This window comes from Bos grunniens, chromosome 6 (assembly GCF_055505025.1).
Source record: "Bos grunniens cultivar Pamir isolate PY7600 chromosome 6, Bosgru_T2T1.0, whole genome shotgun sequence".
NCBI classification, from domain to species: Eukaryota; Metazoa; Chordata; class Mammalia; order Artiodactyla; family Bovidae; genus Bos; species Bos grunniens.
The window spans coordinates 105,243,840-105,263,831 of record NC_141170.1 but is presented as its reverse complement, the minus strand read 5'-3'; the positions used below and the strand labels follow the sequence as shown (position 1 = coordinate 105,263,831).

At 40.4% G+C, this 19,992-nt stretch overlaps 1 protein-coding gene across 21 annotated transcripts in view; it reads right to left on the bottom strand.

Moving 5' to 3' along the window:
• The window catches only part of ALPK1 (alpha kinase 1), a 119,104-nt gene extending 99,391 nt beyond the window's left edge, over positions 1-19,713 (bottom strand). For 10 of the 21 annotated variants that reach the window (XR_015165924.1, XR_015165926.1, XR_015165925.1 and 7 more), the window contains exons 1-2: positions 19,491-19,703; positions 1,329-1,454 (exon numbers count right to left, since the gene is read on the bottom strand). The gene's annotated coding sequence lies outside the window, so the exon portion shown is untranslated. Of the gene's footprint in view, positions 1-1,328; positions 1,455-17,512; positions 17,601-19,490 lie in introns of all 21 variants that reach the window. The other 11 variants (XM_086407090.1, XM_086407097.1, XM_086407102.1 and 8 more) reach the window with 5 other exon arrangements.
• Positions 19,714-19,992: the final 279 nt, after the last annotated feature.

Sequence of the window (19,992 nt, the reverse complement as noted above, 5' to 3'; positions counted from 1 at the left end):
TGCCATCCAACCATCTCATCCTCCGTTGTCCCTTTCTCCCGTCTCAAGTACCTCACCTCTATACACTGATAAGATATTTAAAGAGAATCTTGAGAAGAAAAGGTATTTCATTTGCTCAACTGCACATATCCAAGGAAGTATTTAATGCTAATCCAATTTACTAGCATACTCTAATTTACAGTTCAATTTACCATTTTGAGAGAGTAAAAGTCATACCTGATAAAAATCCTCTGATGAGTATAAAGTTCTTAAAACTTTCAAAGAAACTCAGTATGTGGCAAAAGGCTGCAGATATAAAGAACTACAGTTACTATACTACTGACTTAGCAAGTTACAGACATTGCCTTAGGTTATTTGGATTTAGTTGGTGGTTATTTTATATATGAGTCCTAGATTCACTTCTCATGAGGTAAAGTGTTTAGAAATTTTATTTGTTATAAAACCGGGTAGACTACTAAATCTTATTCTCATTAATCCTCTGATTTTTTTTTCTTCTTCTCAGATCAGATCAGATCAGATCAGTCACTCAGTCGTGTTCGACTCTTTTCGACCCCATGAATCACAGCACTCCAGGCCTCCCTGTCTATCACCAACTCTCGGAGTTCACTCAGACTCACGTCCATCGAGTCAGTGATGCCATCTAGACATCTCATCCTCTGTTGTCCCCTTCTCCTCTTGCCCCCAATCCCTCCCAGCATCAGAGTCTTTTCCAATGAGTCAACTCTTCGTATGAGGTGGCCAAAGTACTGGAGTTTCAGCTTTAGCATCATTCCTTCCAAAGAAATCCCAGGGCTGATCTCCTTCAGAATGGACTGGTTGGATCTCCTTGCAGTCCAAGGGACTCTCAAGAGTCTTCTCAAACACCACAGTTCAAAAGCATCAATTCTTCGGCGCTCAGCTTTCTTCACAGTCCAACTCTCACATCCATACATAACCACAGGAAAAACCATAGCCTTAACTAGACGAACCTTTGTTGGCAAAGTAATGTCTCTGCTTTTGAATATGCTATCTAGGTTGGTCATAACTTTCCTTCCAAGGAGTAAGCTTCTTTTAATTTCATGGCTGCAGTCACCATCTGTAGTGATTTTGGAGCCCAGAAAAATAAAGTTGTCCGACTCTTTTAGACCCCATGGACTGTAGCCCACTAGGCTCCTCTGTCTGTAGGATTCTCCAGGCAAGAATACTGTAATGGGTTGCCAATTCCTTTTCCAGGGTCCTTCCCAATCCAGGATTGAACCCGGGTCTCCTGCATTGCAGGCAGACTCTGGGTATGTTATGAATGCCTGACCAATCTCTCCTTTCTGGGCTATCTATCAGGTTGTACTTACAGCAACTGTGAGGAATGAGGTAATGTCTCCCTCTGGGCCAAAGAGGATTCCTCAAATTCAGTGTTACTTGGCTGCAACACAAACCCACCAACATCCACCTGGACTGCTCAGTATCACTCCCTCGACCTAGGAAGACATGAGGAACTGATGTCAATATGATGGTCATGCTACTTGCCGGCTCTGAGTAGTGAAGTCCTTTGTCCTTGACCCAAGAGTCTCACGTCTTCAGTCAGCATCCGTGGAGAAGTAGCAGGCTAACGTACTAACTCTAAGGAAAGTAAAATAAAAGCCCAGACCCTGAGACTTCATCTTGATTTCCAAGAATTTCATCGCCCTTAAACAAGCCTCTCACAGAGTAGAATTGCCAAAAAATCTGTTAACTAAAGTAGGATAAAGGCAAAAATGTCAACTTTATTCAATATATTTGTTTAAATTTGTAGCCTGCATATTACAAACTGTGTTCTTCAAAAGAAACCATTCTTAAAAATTAAGATCTGTGGTACTTTTCTTCCAGCAATACAAACTAACCAAAATGTTCGGGGTTTCTGCTATGTGTCGTGGTTTGCAGTAGAGATATAAAGGTGAATAAGACACAGTCCCATACTTTTAGGGCTCCAGCTTTGATAGAGACAGCAAGCACAAAGGTGTATCTCAAATACAAGACTGAGTATGGTCAGATACAGCTGAACTCTAAGCAAAGAGTGGGTGAAGAATAGGGAAGAGGAGATCTAGTTCAGTTATTATTTATTCAGAAGGTAAAACAAGAGTCAAACATTGAAGGATGGCAACTCTAACAAGTGGGAAAATGGGGAAGAGGCAGGGTGTAGGAAACAAGGGAAATGGTGTGAGGAGATGCACTGCAGACAGATGGTGTGGGATAGGGACACAGCCAGAGCAAAGGGCGAAATGATCTTGCAGATCCTAACTGGAGTCAGCAGCTGGTTCAGGGTGCCTGGACGCCACTGAGAGATGGTAAGTTCAGACGAGTTCTGTTTGAAGTGCCCATGAAAGCTTGCAGAGAAACCGTGTTCTCTACAAGAGGTGGGAAATGTGAGTTAAACTCAGGAGAGAGATTAGAACAGGAGATACATTTGGGAATAAGGGGCAATCCTTGAAGCTTTTACAAGAGAATAAAGGAGGCAAAGGTAGGGTATGCAGAGGACATGGACTTCTAGATTTCCAGGAGCCAAGCAATAAAACAGTAGCCTGCAAAAGAAGTAGCCGGCCAAGTGTGAGAACCAGGAGACTGTGGAGATGTGATACTGCATAACAAGTTCTACAGGAAGCCCCAGGGAGTGACTCAGTTTAGTTCAGTTCAGTTCAGTTGCTCAGTCATGTCTGACTCTTTGTGACCCCATGAATTGCAGCACGCCAGGCCTCCCTGTCCACCACCATCTCCTGGAGTTTACCCAAACTCATGTCCATTGAGTTGGTGATGCCATCCAGCCATCTCATCCTCTGTCATCCCCTTTTCCTCCTGCCCCCAATCCCTCCCAGCATCAGAGTCTTTCCAATGAGCCAACTCTTTGCATGAGGTGGCCAAAGTATTGGAGTTTCAGCTTCAACATCAGTCCTTCCAATGAACACCCAGGACTGATCTCCTTTAGAATGGACTGGTTGGATCTCCTTGCAGTCCAAGGGACTCTCAAGAGTCTTCTCTAACACCACAGTTCAAAAGCATCAATTCTTCTGCGCTCAGCTTTCTTCACAGTCCAACTTTCACATCCATACATGACCACTGGAAAAACCATAGCCTTGACTAGACAGACCTTTGTTGGCAAAGTAATGTCTCTGCTTTTGAATATGCTATCTAGTTTGGTCATAACTTTCCTTCCAAGGAGTAAGCGTCTTTTAATTTCATGGCTGCAATCACTATCTGCAGTGATTTTGGAGCCCCAAACAATAAAGTCTGATACTGTTTCCACTGTTTCCCTATCTATTTCCCATGAAGAAGAAGAGGCAACTAGATTGGATGATTGGGAAATTCCCATTGATTCTGTAAATAGAGGTTTCAGAGGAGGACAGAAGTTGATGGATGAGTGTCAAACAAGGAAGTGAAAGGGATGAATGTAGACTTAAATATAGACTACTATTTTAAGAAGTGCTGCTGTTAAAAGAAGGGAAAAGATAGAATATAGTCTCAAAGGAAATTTTATAAAGAGTCATTCAATTTGAATATGTGTGTAGGCTAAGGAGAAGATGTCAGAAGGCAAAATTTTTCAAAAGGAGAAGTGAAAGAAAGGGACAAGGAATAATGAGACAAGTCACAAAGTAGGTAAAAAGATGTCACTTTAACACAGAAGGGATAGGCTTGAATACAAGGTAGAATATTGTTTTTCTGAGACAGAATGGAAGGAGAAACAAATGGATAATGATTCAGAGAAAATCTGAGCATTCTCCATGTATAATCTGGTAACTTATGAGTCAGATACAAGGAAATTTGGCAGGCATAAATTCAACTTGAAAAGAGAGAACCTGGATTGAAACAAGTGCTGTGGAGAATTGAAAAGACAATTAAAAATGAAGAAAAGAATTGATAAGCATCTCTCAGAGCTCAGCTATGGCTCATCATAATGGATCCCATCAGAGTCAGCTGGGGCACTGTATTAGCTCGGGCCTAGAGAGCTGAGCGAACCCGGGTCTGGAAAGTGCATACAATGGAGGTCAAAGAGACAGAACAGAAGTCTATAGTGCTCGAAGAAATTTAGATCACCTTATTTAACCAAGGGGTCTAGACTCACAGGGAAGCTAGAGAGTCTAGAAGTGGACTCACAGCCTGGGAAAACTGCCAATGAAGACGAATGAAAAAGAAGAGGGGGGATTATATTCACACACCTGTTTTTCAGGTTTGATAGGGATCTGTAGTTTAGAGTGGATCAAGAGAGGACAGAGTCTCAGCGGCAGCTCCAGCTCAGGCTAGCCTGATGACTGGTGGAGTTGACTGAGGTGGTCAGGGAGGCCCGGGGCATTTTATAACACTTCAAATTAGCAAAGTGTTTTATTGCTGCTTATCAACTACCCAAATACTCTTCTGCAAAATTGTTTTCACACATCTGTAAATTTCACCTTATCCACTTTATGTATTGTTAAAACACAGGGATAATATAAATGGGTGTTAAGAACTTCAGAGAAGTTGTTCTTGAGTCCTTTTAAAAATTTTATTTACTTTCCAATTTGGGGGTTGAGCCCAAACTAATTTATTTATGGCCCTGTGGTAGACTGCTTTCCGTTTTTTCTCTCAACTATAACTAATGAATTAATTGTGAGGTTTTGTTTAAAGTCTCTCCTTCCCACTATATTATACCCTTCAACAAGTCAGGGAATGTGCCTGTTCCGTTCTGTACTATAGCCTGGAATATTCAACACCTAAAACAATTCCTAGCACATAAAGGTATTCCAAAAATACTTGCTGACGTGTGATTGCCAAGGGGAAGGAGGTGTGTGGAGGGATGGAGTGGGATTCTGGGGTTAGCCGATGCAAACTATTACATTTAGATGGATAGATAACAAGGACCTACTGCATAGCATAGAGAACTACATTCAATATCTTGTGACAAACCATAATAGAAAAGCATATATTTTTTAAAAAAGAATAGATATATATCTGGATATATATGTATAACTGAATCACTTTGCTGTACAGCAGAAATTAGCACAACATTGTAAATCGACTCTAGTTCAATTGTAAAAGTTGTGGTTGTTAAATGTTTCTAAAAGAAGATACTGGCTAAATACGGGCAGCCTCTGTTAGTTGATTAGTGCTACTCATTGCTTACTGCATATATGATAAACTGGAAATGTTTCTTTTTATTTCATGAATATCTTTAATGTTCAAAGAGGATAAGATGCCTTTTATTGTCTCTGTAAACTATTACATTCTCTGCATACACTGTTGAAATGACAAGAAACAACATGCTTGCTTTTAACTCTTCCTCCAATCTCTTCCTTTCAAACTGATGTAAAATTTTCAGAGTATTTCTTAGTGTTAATCCTCATCAGTTTTAATAGAAATTTCCATAAATTTCTCATTGCATTGCATTATGAGATCATCTTCAGATTTTCTGAAATTTCTGTAGCAATGTTTATGTCATAGTCTCTAGCTCAGAAAATAAGCCAGTTAATTAGGATGTTAGTTAGAAGGAAAGTATCCATTCATTCAAATCATGGTCTTAACTATCTGAAATTGAAGAATCTGTAAATATTAGTCTTTATAGCGCCTCACTGCTGCCCTCTTCTGGTGGTACATAACAGCTTAGGTATATACTGCTGCTGCTAAGTCACGTCAGTCGTGTCCGACTCTGTGAGACCCCATAGACGGCAGCCCACCAGGCTCCCCTGTCCCTGGGATTCTCCAGGCAAGAACACTGGAGTGGGTTGCCATTTCCTTCTCCAATGCATGAGATAACTATTAATAGATGTTCATTTTTACTTGGGCTTCCCTGGGGGCTCAGGGGTAAATAGTCCACCTGCAATGTAGGAGACACAGGTGTAGTTCCTGGGTCGGGAAGATCCCCTGGAGAAGGAAAGGGCACAATCCACTCCACTCCAATCCAATCCACTATTCTTGCCTGGGAAATCCCATGGACAGAGGAGCCTGGAGAGGTACAGTTATCGGGATCGCAAAGAGTTGGACATGACTAAGTGACTGAGCACGCATGCATATTTTTACTTATAAATGAAAACAAATGTGGCGCTCCATAAAACAAAAAAGTTATAAATAAACTACAAGACTTAGTTATGGTGTAAGAAACTGGAAAGCTTTTTTGAAACATTAAAATAGTGACACATACCATTTACCTAACCAACAATCTTTTTTTAACTGTTTCAGTAAAAATCCATTAATTGTTTTGAATTTCAATATAGAAAAAATAATCCATTGTTTCATCTCTATGATATTCCACTGTAACAACAATAAAAATTACACTTGTGCTATGGAGAAAGAGTTTGCTAACAAGGGCTTCCCTTGTGGCTCAGCTGGTAAAGAATCTACCTGCAATGTGGGAGACCTGGATTTGATCCCTGGGTTGGGAAGATCCTCTGGTGAAGGGAAAGGCTACCCACTCCAGTATTCTGGCCTGGAGAATTCCATGGACTGTATAGTCCATGGGGTCACAAAGAACTGGACACGACTCAGCGACTTTCATTCACTCACTAGCATTGCAATGGAGAAGGAAATGGCAACCCACTCCAGAGTTCCTGCCTGGAGAATCCCAGGGACGGGGGAGCCTTGTGAGCTGCCGTCTATGGGGTCACCCAGAGTCGGACACAACAGAAGTGACTTAGCAGCAGCAGCATTGCAAGGCATGTTCAAATGGCTTGAGGAAGAAAAACATCTATTAAACTATTAGGGTATTTTAGAGTGGCTAAATATATGAAAGAAATACTGATAATTCAAAGAATATTATCTGTTTATGAAATGCTCCAGAGGTCCTTCACTAGCAAATAATGTAGTGGTTCTGAACATACACATGAACTGAAGCCTTTGTTCATGCGCTTGTCTTGACTCCTACCTTATTCTCACTACACATCCTACAGTCGACGAAGACTGACAAACTTCCCATAAATGAGGTCTCCACTCTGTCTCTCCTGCTGCTGCCGGTACAGGTCCTCTCCAGTTCATACTGTCAGCCTCTACACTGGTTTTCCTGTTATCTGTCTCTCTCTGTTTCCACACTCTACCCTTCATGGACTGCAGATAGCTTCTTAAAAACAGACCAGTGTCGCTTCTCTACTTAAAAATGTCTGCTGGCTTTCTGTTGCCTGTAGGATGAAGTCTAGGCCTCTGATCTTGGCAGGGAGAGTCCAGTCTGCCTTGCTCAGCTCTGCAAGCAATGGAGCATAGTTTCTGCCCTTAAGCACTTGCCTTTGGTGTCCTGGAGGAGCATCCCACAGCACTCTGTTGTTTTTGACTCTGTGGCAGAGCTTGGTCCAAGGCTGTGCCATACATCGGTTACTTAATCGTCTCCCAAGAGACTGTGAGTCCTGAGAGTGGCCAGTGTCTCCCTGCTTCTCTTTTGAATCTCCAGCACGAAGCTGGAGCTCGCTCTGTGACGAACACACAGGGGAAGCTCAGTGCAGGTTTGTGAATAGATGAATGAATGAATGGACGAAGGCTGTTCTCCCCATCTTTAGTGAATTCTTCAGTTTTTGAGTTTTATAGTGCCACCTCTCTAAAACCTTTCTTGACTCTTACCTGGCGTAAGTAATTGCTGTCACAGTTTTTTGTTCATATAAGTTAGTTATATATGCTCCAGCCTCCTTTCAGGTCATACTCGCTGAAAGGCAGCCTGGGAGAGTGAAGAGGGCATGAGCTGGAGGTAGACAACCCTGAGCTTGTAGTCCTGCCACTCACTCTTCCTGTCACCTTCGATGGGTAACTCAGCTCATTTTTAATTTAAAAAAATTGAAGTATAGTTGATTTACAATATTGTGCCAATTTCTGCTGTTTAGTAAAGTGACTGAGTTAGGCACATATATTCTCCAGACCATATCCAATTTAAATCTAGGTTTCCAGGGCTTCAACAACTACAGAGACTCAGTAATATTTCCTGAGTAAATAAATGAATTCCAGAGTTGTCTTTGGTCAAAAGTGATATAAATACATATTTTAACAGACTTTTAAACTAATACAATTGCTTGTCATTCCTACTCACTTAGTGTAAATATTGCATCTTAATACTCTGACATGGCTCAGATAAAATTTTTCTCATTTTTATGATTATAGTATCCAAAGTATACAGAGGTCACACAATTTGAAGCATAAATATTTTCTAATCTTTTGGGGATACTTCCATTTATTTATTTTCTTTCATGTAGTCATTGTAAAGTATGCCTGTGAAGTGTTTCCATAAAATGAACTAGTGTTTATATTTTAATGGAATAACTATATTATAATGTTAAGTAAGAAAAAATAGAATATAAATTAGTTCATACCACATGATAGCAATTATATTTTAAAAAGTCACTGAGGATCAATGATTTTTTTCCCAGAAATAGCAAAAATACACCCTAAAATTCATACAAAATCTCAAGGGACCCTAAATAATCAAAACAATCTTTAAAAAGAAGAATAAAACTGGGGGCTGCCATTTTTAGAAAAATTGGACTACATCAAAATTTAAAAACTTTTGTGCATCAAAGGACACAGTAAACAGAGTGAAAAGGAAACCCACGGAATGGTGCTACTGCTGCTGCTGCTGCTGCTAAGTCGCTTCAGTCGTGTCCGACTCTGTGGGACCCGAGATGGCAGCCCACCAGGCTCCCCCGTCCCTGGGATTCTCCAAGCAAGAACACTGGAGTGGGTTGCCATTTCCTTCTCCAATGCATGAAAGTGAAGAGTGAAAGTGAAGTCGCTCAGTCGTGTCCGACTCTTAGCGACCCCATGGACTGCAGCCTACCAGGCTCCTCCATCCATGGGATTTTCCAGGCAAGAGTACTGGAGTGGGGTGCCATTGCCTTCTCCATGGAATGGGGCAGGCATTTGCAAATCGACCCCATGGACTGCAGCCCACCAGGCTCCTCCATCCATGGGATTTTCCAGGCAAGAGTACTGGAGTGGGGTGCCATTGCCTTCTCCATGGAATGGGGCAGGCATTTGCAAATCATATAGCTGATAAGGAGTTTATATCCAGAATATACAAGGAATTCTTACTACCCAACAACACAAACAATCCAATTGAAAAATTAGTCAAGGGACTTCAACATTTCTCCGAAGAAGATGTACAAATGGCCAACGAGCATAGGAAAAGAGAAGCTCAATAAGCATAGGAAAAGAGAAGCTCCCTGTTACTAACCATTAAGGAAATGAATAAGCTCACCAGTACTAACCATAAAGGAATGAATATTAAAATTGAAATGAGATGCTGCCTCACATCCATTAGAATGGCTACTATGAAAAAAAAAAAAAAAACAGGAACAGAAAAAGTGTTGGCCACGATGTGGAGAAGTTGGAACCTTAGCACACTGTTGGTGGGAATACAAAATGGTATAGCTGCTATGGCAAACAGCATGATGGTTCTTCAAAAAAATTAAAACGTAGAAAAATCATATGATCCAGCAATTCCACTTCCAAGTACATACCCAAAATAACTGAAAGCAGAGACTTGAAGAGATATCCGTGCACCATGTTAATAACAGCACTATTCACAATAGCCAAAAAAGATGTAAGCAACCTATATGTTCATTGACAGACAAATGGATATGAGAAATGTGGTATACACATATGATGGAATACTATTCAGCCTTAAAAGGGAAATTCTGATAACGGCTACAATAAGATAAACTTGAGAACATCATACTAAGTGAAATAAGCAAGTCACAAGAGAACAATTCTACTCACACAAGGTACCTAGAGTTGTCAGATTCATAGAGACAGAAAGTAGAATGATGCTTGCCAGGGCTGGGTGGAGGGGAGAATGAAAAGTGATTGTTTGACTGTACAAGGTAAAAAGAATTCAGTGGATGGATGGGAATAACGGTAGCACAACAAGGTGAATGTAAATTAATACCACTTAAATGTGTACATTAAAAATAGTTATAAAAGTAAACTTGATGTGCATTTTACCACAATTCATGCAAACAATTTAAAAATAGTCAGTAGGCCAGGAACCCAACCTGGCTCTCTGCGATGACCCAGAGGGGTGGGATGGGTGGAAGTGCAGGGGGCTAAGGAGAGAAGGGATATACATATAATTATGACTGATTCACACTGCTGTACAAAATTGTAAAGGAATTTTCCACCAATTAAAAAATAAGGGAAACATAAAAAATTAATCAGAAGGAAATACACCAACATATTGAGCTTTTGCCTCTAAAGTCATACTTTTTGATTATTTTCCTCTTTTCATATTTTCTACAGTGACTATATAGAGTTATAGCACTAGGAAAAAAAGAATTCAAAAGTTTCATATGAAAACTTACCCCAAATCTGTGTTTATTAGATTTCAATCCATTTCTGGTTTAGAAGAACCTCCTAGTTAAAAAAAATTTTTAAACGCAGAGGCCTTTGAACAAACACAGTAAGAAATAGTCTCTAAGTTTTTATTTCCTGCATTGTGTCATAGGTATTGCTGCATGTTTGCTATCTGAAACATCCAGATAAGTGGACAGAGGAAACTCATGTTCCTTTGTCCCCCAAGAGAGTGGAGAAGTTACAATTGGTCATCACTCTTCCTCGCTTTCGATTACACAGGAAGACAACTATTACTCCAATCAGACTTTTGTTCCATCACTCTACTGAAAATGCCTTGATCAAAGTCACTGATAAACTCTATATACCTAAATCCAGTGGTCCATTCTCATTCCTCATCTTAGTCAACACACCAACAGCATGTGATGCAGACCCTGCCTCCTCTACTGCCCTCCAGGACACCACAGTCTTTTGTCTTTCCTCCAACATTACGGGTCACTCCTTCATGGCCTTTTGACTGGTTCTCTTCCTCTCCTAAATCCCATCCGGTTGGACTGTGCAAAGGCTCAGTCTCTGGTCCTCCTGCTTTCTCCATCTAAATCCACTCCTTGGTGATTTCATTTAGTTTATGGTTTTAAATAACATATGCTTCCCTGGTGGCTCAGATGGAAAATCTGCCTGCAATGCAGGAGACATGGGTTTGATCCCCGTGTGGGGAAGATCCCCTGGAGAAGGGAATGCCTACCCGCTCCAGTATCCTTGCCTGGAGAATTCCATGGACAGAGGAGCCTGGTGGGCTACAGTCCATGAGGTCACAAAGAGTTGGACACGACTGAGTGATTAATACTTTAAATAACATGTATTGGTTGAAAATCATCTATTTCCTCTCTCCCATTCAAACTTCTCTCTTGAACTTTACAGAAGCATATTTTCAATTGTTTGTTTTATTATGTGCATTTGGATATTCAATAAGCATCACATTTTCAAAAATGTCCACATTGAAATCCTGATCTGCCTCAGCTAATGACTCCCCATTTCCAGGAAAGTGAAATGAAAGGCCAGCTCTTAGAGGAACTGTGTGTTCAGAAGAGGCTGAGTGGAAGCAGATGGGGTGATTGGAAGGGATACATCTTTGGAGAAAATTTGGCCAGGGGAACTCCTTGGTTCCCTCATGTCCGCTGAGTCTTTTTCTTTGTATGTGTGCAGCTTCAGTCTAAGAAGTTTTTCCTCTGACAACTGTGACTTGTGGGAATTATGGTGTTAAGATGCTGTGGAACTTCTGAAATCTGTTGCATAATAAGCAATGCTTTTCTTTCACTCTAACTTCCCTTTTCACACATGGTGGCTACTAGCTTGCAAATGAGAGTTATTACCAGCCTACCAGATGCTTCCCAGAAGCCATGATCAAGAAGTATTTAGATCATAAACGATTTTAAGGTTGTACCACAGTTATTTCTGATATATTTTTTAAGACTCTAGAATTTTGAAACATTTTATTATTGTGAGAGCAAAACAGTGTTACTGTAAAAAGTTCGGAGAAAAAATATGGTAAAAAAGAAAAGAAGAATTACCCATGGTCGCACTAAGAAATAAGCATTGTAGTTTGATAGCATTATTTCTATGCATAGTTATAATATTTATGATGAAGTTTTAAAAACTGTAAGTTCCCAAAATTTAAGTATTCTTTGACCATAATCAAGCAGTCTGATATTTGTCTCTCAACTGTGATGCCTAGATACATTCAGAAGTGATTTAACTAAACATTGTAACTCCGTACATATTTCGGTGGCGCTTCTTTCACTCATGCTGCTGCTGCTGCTGCTAAGTCGCTTCAGTCGTGTCCGACTCTGTGCGACCCCATAGACGGCAGCCCACCAGGCTCCCCCGTCCCTGGGATTCTCCAGGCAAGAACACTGGAGTGGGTTGCCATTTCCTTCTCCAGTGCATGAAAGTGAAAAGTGAAAGTGAAGTTGCTCAGTCGTGTCTGACTCTTAGTGACCCCATGGACTGCAGCCCACCAGTCTCCTCCACCCATGGGATTCTCCAAGCAAGAGTACTGGAGCGGCTTGCCGTTGCCTTCCTCTGTTTCACTCATATCCTATGGTTAACTTGGGGGCAGTTTCTGCATGTGTTATCTCTTGTTTCTCTGTCAGCCTTACTTCAGAACTAGACTTCTCACCACTTTGCCTGCCCCCACATCCCACCTAACACAGATGACTAATCCCAACCCTCAGTAGTAACTGTTAACTTTTATCAAAGTGTTCCTAAGAAAAGATCTCTCCTACTGCATATGTGGCAGGCATGTTCACTTAATAGCAGGACGCAGGAGCCTGGGGTAAGGCTAGAACCTCCTTTGGAGTTACTTGTTCAAGTCAGGAAGGCAAGTGAAGGACAGACACAGTTGCAGGTACCGGGGAAGGTCTGGTTTGGCACGTGTGTCATCTTACTCAGAAGGGATATCGAGAGACAATTGGCAGAGTTCTAGTAAATGGTTGGAATTCGAGGTAGAGGAAGGGTATTGCACGAGGCAGAGTAATGAAGTGATGTTAACAGCATAGCAAAGAGGTGGCAATAATAATTATTACCATTTATTAAGTAAATATGATGAATAATAGTACCTGTCTCACAAACTGTAGTGAGTATTAAATAAAATAAATGTATATAAGCCTTGTAGCAATAAGACTGACATACAGCAGTCTCCCCGTATCCACAGGAGATTGTTTCTAAGACACCCCAGTGGATGCCTGAAACCATGGATAGAATTGATGGGATAAAATTTATATGTTAAAGGAAGACAAGAAAAGTTAAGCATAAAATTCTCTCTCCATTTGGGCCTTCTCCCTCCCCGTTTAGTGTGCAATGTTCACCTGCATTATAAAGGCCCCCCTGTCCATGGGATTCTCAGGATTCTCCAGGCAAGAATACTTGAATGGGTTGTCATGCCCTCCTCCAGGGGGCATGAAGGGATGCCCCCTGGAGGCATCCATTCGATCCCACCCCAGGGATCGAATCTGCATCTCTTATGTCTCCTGCGTTGGCAGGCAGGTTCTTTATCACTAGAGCCACCTGGGAAGCCCAATACATTAACCAGACCTCAAAGGTGGGAATGCAAAGATCAAGTTTTTCCTTTTTTCAATGCTAACAATGTTTTCTTCTTAACTTTATTGTGAATTCAATTTTGGTTGACAGTAGCAAATCCTATATATACCCTACATACATATCTAAGACAAAGTTTAATTTATAAATTAGGCACAGCAGAAGAATAACAATAACAATAAAAGAGAACAATTGTAACAATATACTATAAAAGAAGTTACACGAATGTGGCCTCTCTCTGTTTCTCTCTCAAAATAACTTTTTGCATAAATTTAATGCCTTTCTATTTTAACTCCATATTAATCACAAACTATGGTCAAAACATTTGTAATTTGATGTGTGGCAGCCAAACTAGCACAAATTTTATTTTCTTTCTTCACAATTTCATGAATAGAAGACTTGTCCTTACAGTAGATCTTAGCAAATTCAGCATACAATTTTTTTTCCTTTCCTTATGAAGTCAAGAACTTTAATCTTTTCACTTAGAGGAAGCACTGTATGGGATCTCTTTGGCATACCTGAATTGCCAGTGTCACTACTCTGGCTCTTCAGGGCCATTATGAAGTAGAACAAGGCTGACTCACTGCTGTGACGATGTGCTGGATAACCAAGACGGCCGCTAGGTGACTAACAGTGGGCAACACTCCACAAACACTCAAATCACGAGATTCACGTGCGGGCCAGACAGCGCAGGATTTCATCACGCTACTCAAAAGGGAAGGTAATTTCATATTTTGGGGGCGTCCCGGTGGTGTCAAAGGTAAAGAACTGGCTTGCCAGTGCAGGAGACATAAGAGACATGCGTTCCATCCCTGGGTTGGGAAGAGTCCCCAGGAGGAGATCATGGCAACTCGTTCCAGTGTTCTTGCCTGGAGAATCCCATGGACAGAGGAGCCTGGGAGGTACAGTCCATAACGTTGCAAAGAGTTAGACATGACTGAGGAGAAGGCAATGGCACCCCACTCCAGTACTCTTGCTTGGAAAATCCCATGGACGGAGGAGCCTGGTAGGCTGCAGTCCATGGGGTCGCTAAGGGTTGGACACGACTGATTTCACTTTCACTTTTCACTTTCATGTATTGGAGAAGAAAATGGCAACCCACTTCAGTGTTCTTGCCTGGAGAATCCCAGGGAAGGGGGAGCCTGGTGGGCTGCCGTCTATGGGGTTGCAGAGTCGGACACGACTGAAGTGACTTAGCAGCAGCAGCAGACATGACTGAAGCAACTTAGCAAGTACCTGGTGGCTCAGTTGTAAAAAATCTGTTGCAGGAGACACACATTTGATCCCTTCCCTCTGAGAAAATTCCGCATGCTGAGGAGCAACTAAGCCCAGGCACCACAACTGTTAAGCCTGTGTTCCAGAGCCTAGGAGCTGCAAATACTGAGCTCATGAGCTGCAGCTACTGAAGCCCACACTCCTAGAGCCGGTGCAAGACAATGCAGTGAGAAGAGTAGCTCCCCCACCCCCAGCAACTAGAGAAAAGCCCGCTCAGCAATGAAGGCCCAGCACAGCTAAAAAGTTTTCTTTTTAGATTAAAAAGAATTAAAAAAATAAAATTTAGGAATTTCTGAAATTTTTTCATTTAATATTTCTGGATCAAGAGTAAATAAACCATGAAAAGCAAAACCATAGATAAGCAGTGGGGGGGGGACTACTGCACAGAATATGCTTAATAAATATGCATTAATAAACAATGAATGTGTGCATACTCAGTCATGTCCAACTCTTTTGCGACCCCTGTGGACTGTAAGCCCACCAGGCTTCTCTGTCCATCGGATTTTCCAGGCAAGAATACTGGAGTGGTTTGTCATTTGCTTCTCTAGGGGGTCTTCCTGACCCAGGGATTGAAACTGTATCTCCTACATCTCCTGCACTGTAGATGGATTCTTTATCCCTGAGCCATCCGGGAAGCCTGAATAATAAACATTTATATTATTATTTACAGGGGCTTCCCTGGTGGCTCAGCGGTAAAGAATCGACCTGAAATGCAGGCAATTCAGGAGATACGGGTTCAAATCCTGGGTTGGAAAGATCCCCTGCAGGAGGGCACGGCAACCCACTCCAGTATTCTTGCCTGGAGAATCCCATGGACTGAAGAGCCTGGCGGGCTACAGTCCATGGAGTTGCAAAGGGTCAGACGCGCCTGAAGCAACAGAGCACATATTATTATTTATTAATTTAGCAGCGGTGAACAGATTGAATGTCATTTATGGTGAGTGAGAGACATGTTTCCTTGGTTTATCAGACCTTTAGATACTGCCTGTTTGTGAATTCCTGAACTCTGGGATCTGTTCACTTCATGTTGAATCCTAGCCACACAGTAGTCCCCTCTTCCCAGTTGCTTTCCGTTCATCACACATTAGGAGATCTGGTTCTAATTCTGTCTGTGTCACAAACTAGTTGTGTGAATTTAGGCAAGTCACCTTTCCCTGCTAGACCTCAATTTCCTCACCTTTAAAACTGGGGGAGTTTTAGAGATTATCATGCTAAGTGAAGTAAGTTAGACACAGAAAGATAAAAATCGTATGACATTACTTACATGTGATCTCTAAAAAAAAGATACAAAAGTACTTATTTACGAAACGGAAACAGACTCACAGACTTCCAAAACAAACTTAAAGTTACCAAAGGGGAAAGGCGGAGTGGTGGGGGATAAATTAGGAGATTGGGATTAACATATACACACTAGTATATATAAAACAGATAATCAACAGAGACCCCCTGCATAGCACAGGGAACTCTACTGAATATCTGTAATGACCTCGATGGGAAAAGAATCTGAAAAAGAATACATATACATGTATCTATGTACGTATAATGGAATCACTTTGTGTACACCTGAGACCAGCACAACATTGTAAATTACACTCTAGCATAAAACAATTTTATGTATTCTTTTTAAAAATCTATTTAAAAATAAAATGTAAAAAAGAATGTTAGGAAAAGAAACAATTTTGAATTAGGAGGGTTTGCTAAGGACTCCATAGTCCTTTCCAACTCTGTGATTCTACAATACTATTTCACATCTCTCAAAATTCAGCAGCAAGTAATAGGATCAGTGTCAGCCTGGTTTGCTAGCATAGCAGCTACATGTTCTCCATGGGACTTAGAATTATTTCCTCCCTAGAATGAATCCCTTAAAATTGCCAGTATGACTATTTTAATGGTCACTGGCACATACCATGATATATTAATGGCCCTGGACCTGCAAGATGTTTATCATGTCCTCCCCAAACTCCTACCTTCCAGCCCCAACCCCACCCCAATTTCAGAGTTAATGGTGTCTCAGTGAAACAGGCAGAATGGAGCCATAATCCTTACTCTGAGTAATTCATCCTCTCTATGATTCTTATTTCAAAAACTATTAGCTAGATTCTGCATCTCTTCAATTTTATGACAAGTGGTGAGGGCTGCAGGTCTGATAAAAGTTTGATAAAGCATTTCTTTATCTATCTATATTTTGTACATCTATAATTAGGCAATTCAACAGATCGTGTTAACATTGAAATCTGTCACCAAGGACCAGTGAAATTCAAAGATACTTCACTGGTTCAGAAAATATCCACTTCTCAAACATGATAGGGCAGTATCTCCAAAACTTTCGTCAGTCACATGCCACCTTCACAATCTTTACTATATCTGCGTATTACCTGTAATAGTTTTTATTTAATCATTTTCTTAAAATCAATAGTAAATTTATTTTTACTTAACATCTTCCTGAGCAATAATATCCATGAAATTATAGATTTTAAAAGCTAATTACATTTTCAATGTACCTTGAACTAAGCACAACTCAAAGTTTCAAAGTAGGGATATGTGTCACCTAAAATCGGTGATTTGTATACCATACTTTGGGCAAGTTAAATGAATATGTAACTGATATTTAAGCTGCGATCATCTCTTTCTGTTTTTTCAGCCATAGAAGAAAGACGGCATCAGATAATATTCTTACTTTTAAATCTGTCTGTCCCATAGAACTCTAGAAACAAAGGAAATCACAACATCTTCATTGTGATTTGCAAAGCAACATGGCAAAAATAGATGTCACTGTCAATAAGAAGGTGGCTCAGTGGTAAAGAATCTGCCTGCCAATGCAGGAGATGCAGGAGAAGAGAGTTTCATCCCTGGGTTGAGAAGATCCCTTGGAGGAGGAAATGGCAAACCTCTCCAGTATTCTTACCTGGAAAATTCCATTGACAGAGGAACCTGGTGGACTACAGTCCATGGAGTCACCAAAGAGTCGGACACAACTTAGCAACTGAGCACGCCTGCGCGTCAGTAACAAAGACCAGAGTATAGAGAGAGGTAGCAAATACAATAAAAAGAAATAGGAATTAGTTTACACCAAAAGTTTGAATGTACAGTCCTGTTAAAGTTCTTCAAGCTAGAGACTTAAAACTCAGGAAATAAAAGCATTTCCAATGAACATTTTATTTTGAAAAGCCATCATTTTCTGAAATAGATTAAAGGACAGGAAAAGCAGTGTATGTGCTATGTTCTGGGAAAAGGGTCAGTGAAATTCTTTTGGAATGGGAGAAGCCATGGAATTTCAGAAATATCTTGAAATGCACACATTTACTCTTAATAAAAATTCCAGCTTCTAAACCCAAGCTTAAATCACACAGCACTTGAAGGGAGACTGTTACAGCTTAACAAGTCAGGTGCACTCATTACACAGTATTATTTTGTGTGGGATTTTATAATGTCCATCATAATTTACATATGGCTTTTTCAACTTCAAAAAATATTTATATATATTTATTGTCTCCCTACTCATGCAAGTAGATGAGTATAAAATTCTGGTGTCTTGCTGGGGGAAGAATTGAAGAATTCATCTCAGGCTCAGAAAGACATTTGCAGTAGAAAGTAAATTATTGCTAGAATAATTCAAAGTCTTTTGTTTCCTTGAGGCTACAGGTTGATAGAATTTGGACAGAAGAGATGCGAAGAGAGACAAATTTTTTTGGATATAAAGCGGATAGAAAGACTTGGTTTGACAATTGTTTAGGTCTGTGTGTCTTCTAAGTGGTAAATTAACCTACACCCACCCCTACCCCAAATAATGCATACCATACAGTCACATAATCTGTTGACAGACCAATCAGTTCCTAGGGGAACACAGCTTCTGTGGTACGACTGCTATTGCTCTTTTTAGTTCGCAGGGAAGAAAGAGGAGAAACAAAAGAATGTGGAGACCGTGCTGAAACACCAGTATAGACTTGTACAGCAAGTGATTCCAAGTGAGGAATTATTAACGTTTATAACAATAAAGTATCAGCCAACCAAAAGTGGATACGGTTTCTCATAAGAGTACTAGCTGCACCAAGTCTAAAGAAGAGGCAGATAGATGCGGACACTACAGAGATGCCATTACGTTGTGACATAAAGTCCCCTCCTTTCTGATCCTGCCTCTTTGCACACTCACCCACCTGCAAATTCCAAACAATTCTAAAGGTTTTTAATCTGTGGCTTTCCAAAGTCATTTGGAGCCTTAATTTTAAATGCTAAAATTGGCATTAAAGAATAATGCTTTTAATGAAAACGCTTTGGAATGAAAAGACTCTTTGGAATACAAATACGAAAGAATTTTAATTTTTCTAGATATTTTCCCTCTACATAATACTTCTTTATATGTAGAATTCCCCTCGGTTCTTCCCAAATGAGAAGAGTAATTCTCCAGCCTTATCTGTTTCCTGGAGAAATTATTGAAGCCATCATAAACGTGATAGCTGCTGTTATCACTACCTACATACTCCAGCCAAACGTCCCAGGGTTAATTTTTCAAATAAGTAATCCCAACTACTTAATCAAACACCTCAATTCAGTGATAAATGAAGCCAGATTTTCACTAACAGCTCTAGCATGCCTCTGGACTTGAGGACTTTATCATTTAAACCTTAAAAAAAAAAAACCCATTTCTTTTCTTCTCTTCCTAATAACCTAACACCACTATAGGTGACCCTTCCCCGCCCCCCACTCCCCCTCCCTTTCTAGGGAGTTTTCAGAAGTGCAAATGTTCTAGAAACTCCAAAGTTATTTAAATGTAGAGAAGACCACCGGATGGAAACAGGATCACAATTTAAGAAAATACTTCCTTAAAAATTATTCTTTTATACCTACGTATACTGCGCTTTTGTCATTAAAAGGCTGATACTCACCATTATCTCGAGGAAGAGGAAATACACTTTAAACCAGCAAATCTAACTCTTAAAAAGTTAATTACAGCACAAGTGCCCTGAAATATACTGTTTTTTATAAACAGCCTCCATTTCAGGAAGTAGGAATTTAAAAGAAAACATGGCCTGTTATTGTCTCAGAGTTTGATTGTGTAATTCAGCTCGGGCACTTTTCAGCAGTTCTGTGCCATAAGACACTCCCCTTTAGGAATTGCTTTAGTGAAAGGTATTCTGGGAGTTGTATTGCTACAGAGAATTTCCTTCGTCTTAAGAAAGTGTAAGAAAACTCCTTATTTGGATTGAGTCAGAATGGAGAGCCAGTCCACTGAGAGAATGTCAGTTAGAAGAAATGAGCATGACATTGTTTTTGATCTATTATCAAAAGAAATTCTTGTTAAGGCTCCAGTCAGTACTCTATTTTAGAATTAGTGTGTACAGCTGAGCTTGTCACAGGGACACCTATATTACCAAGTTTTTGGGGGGT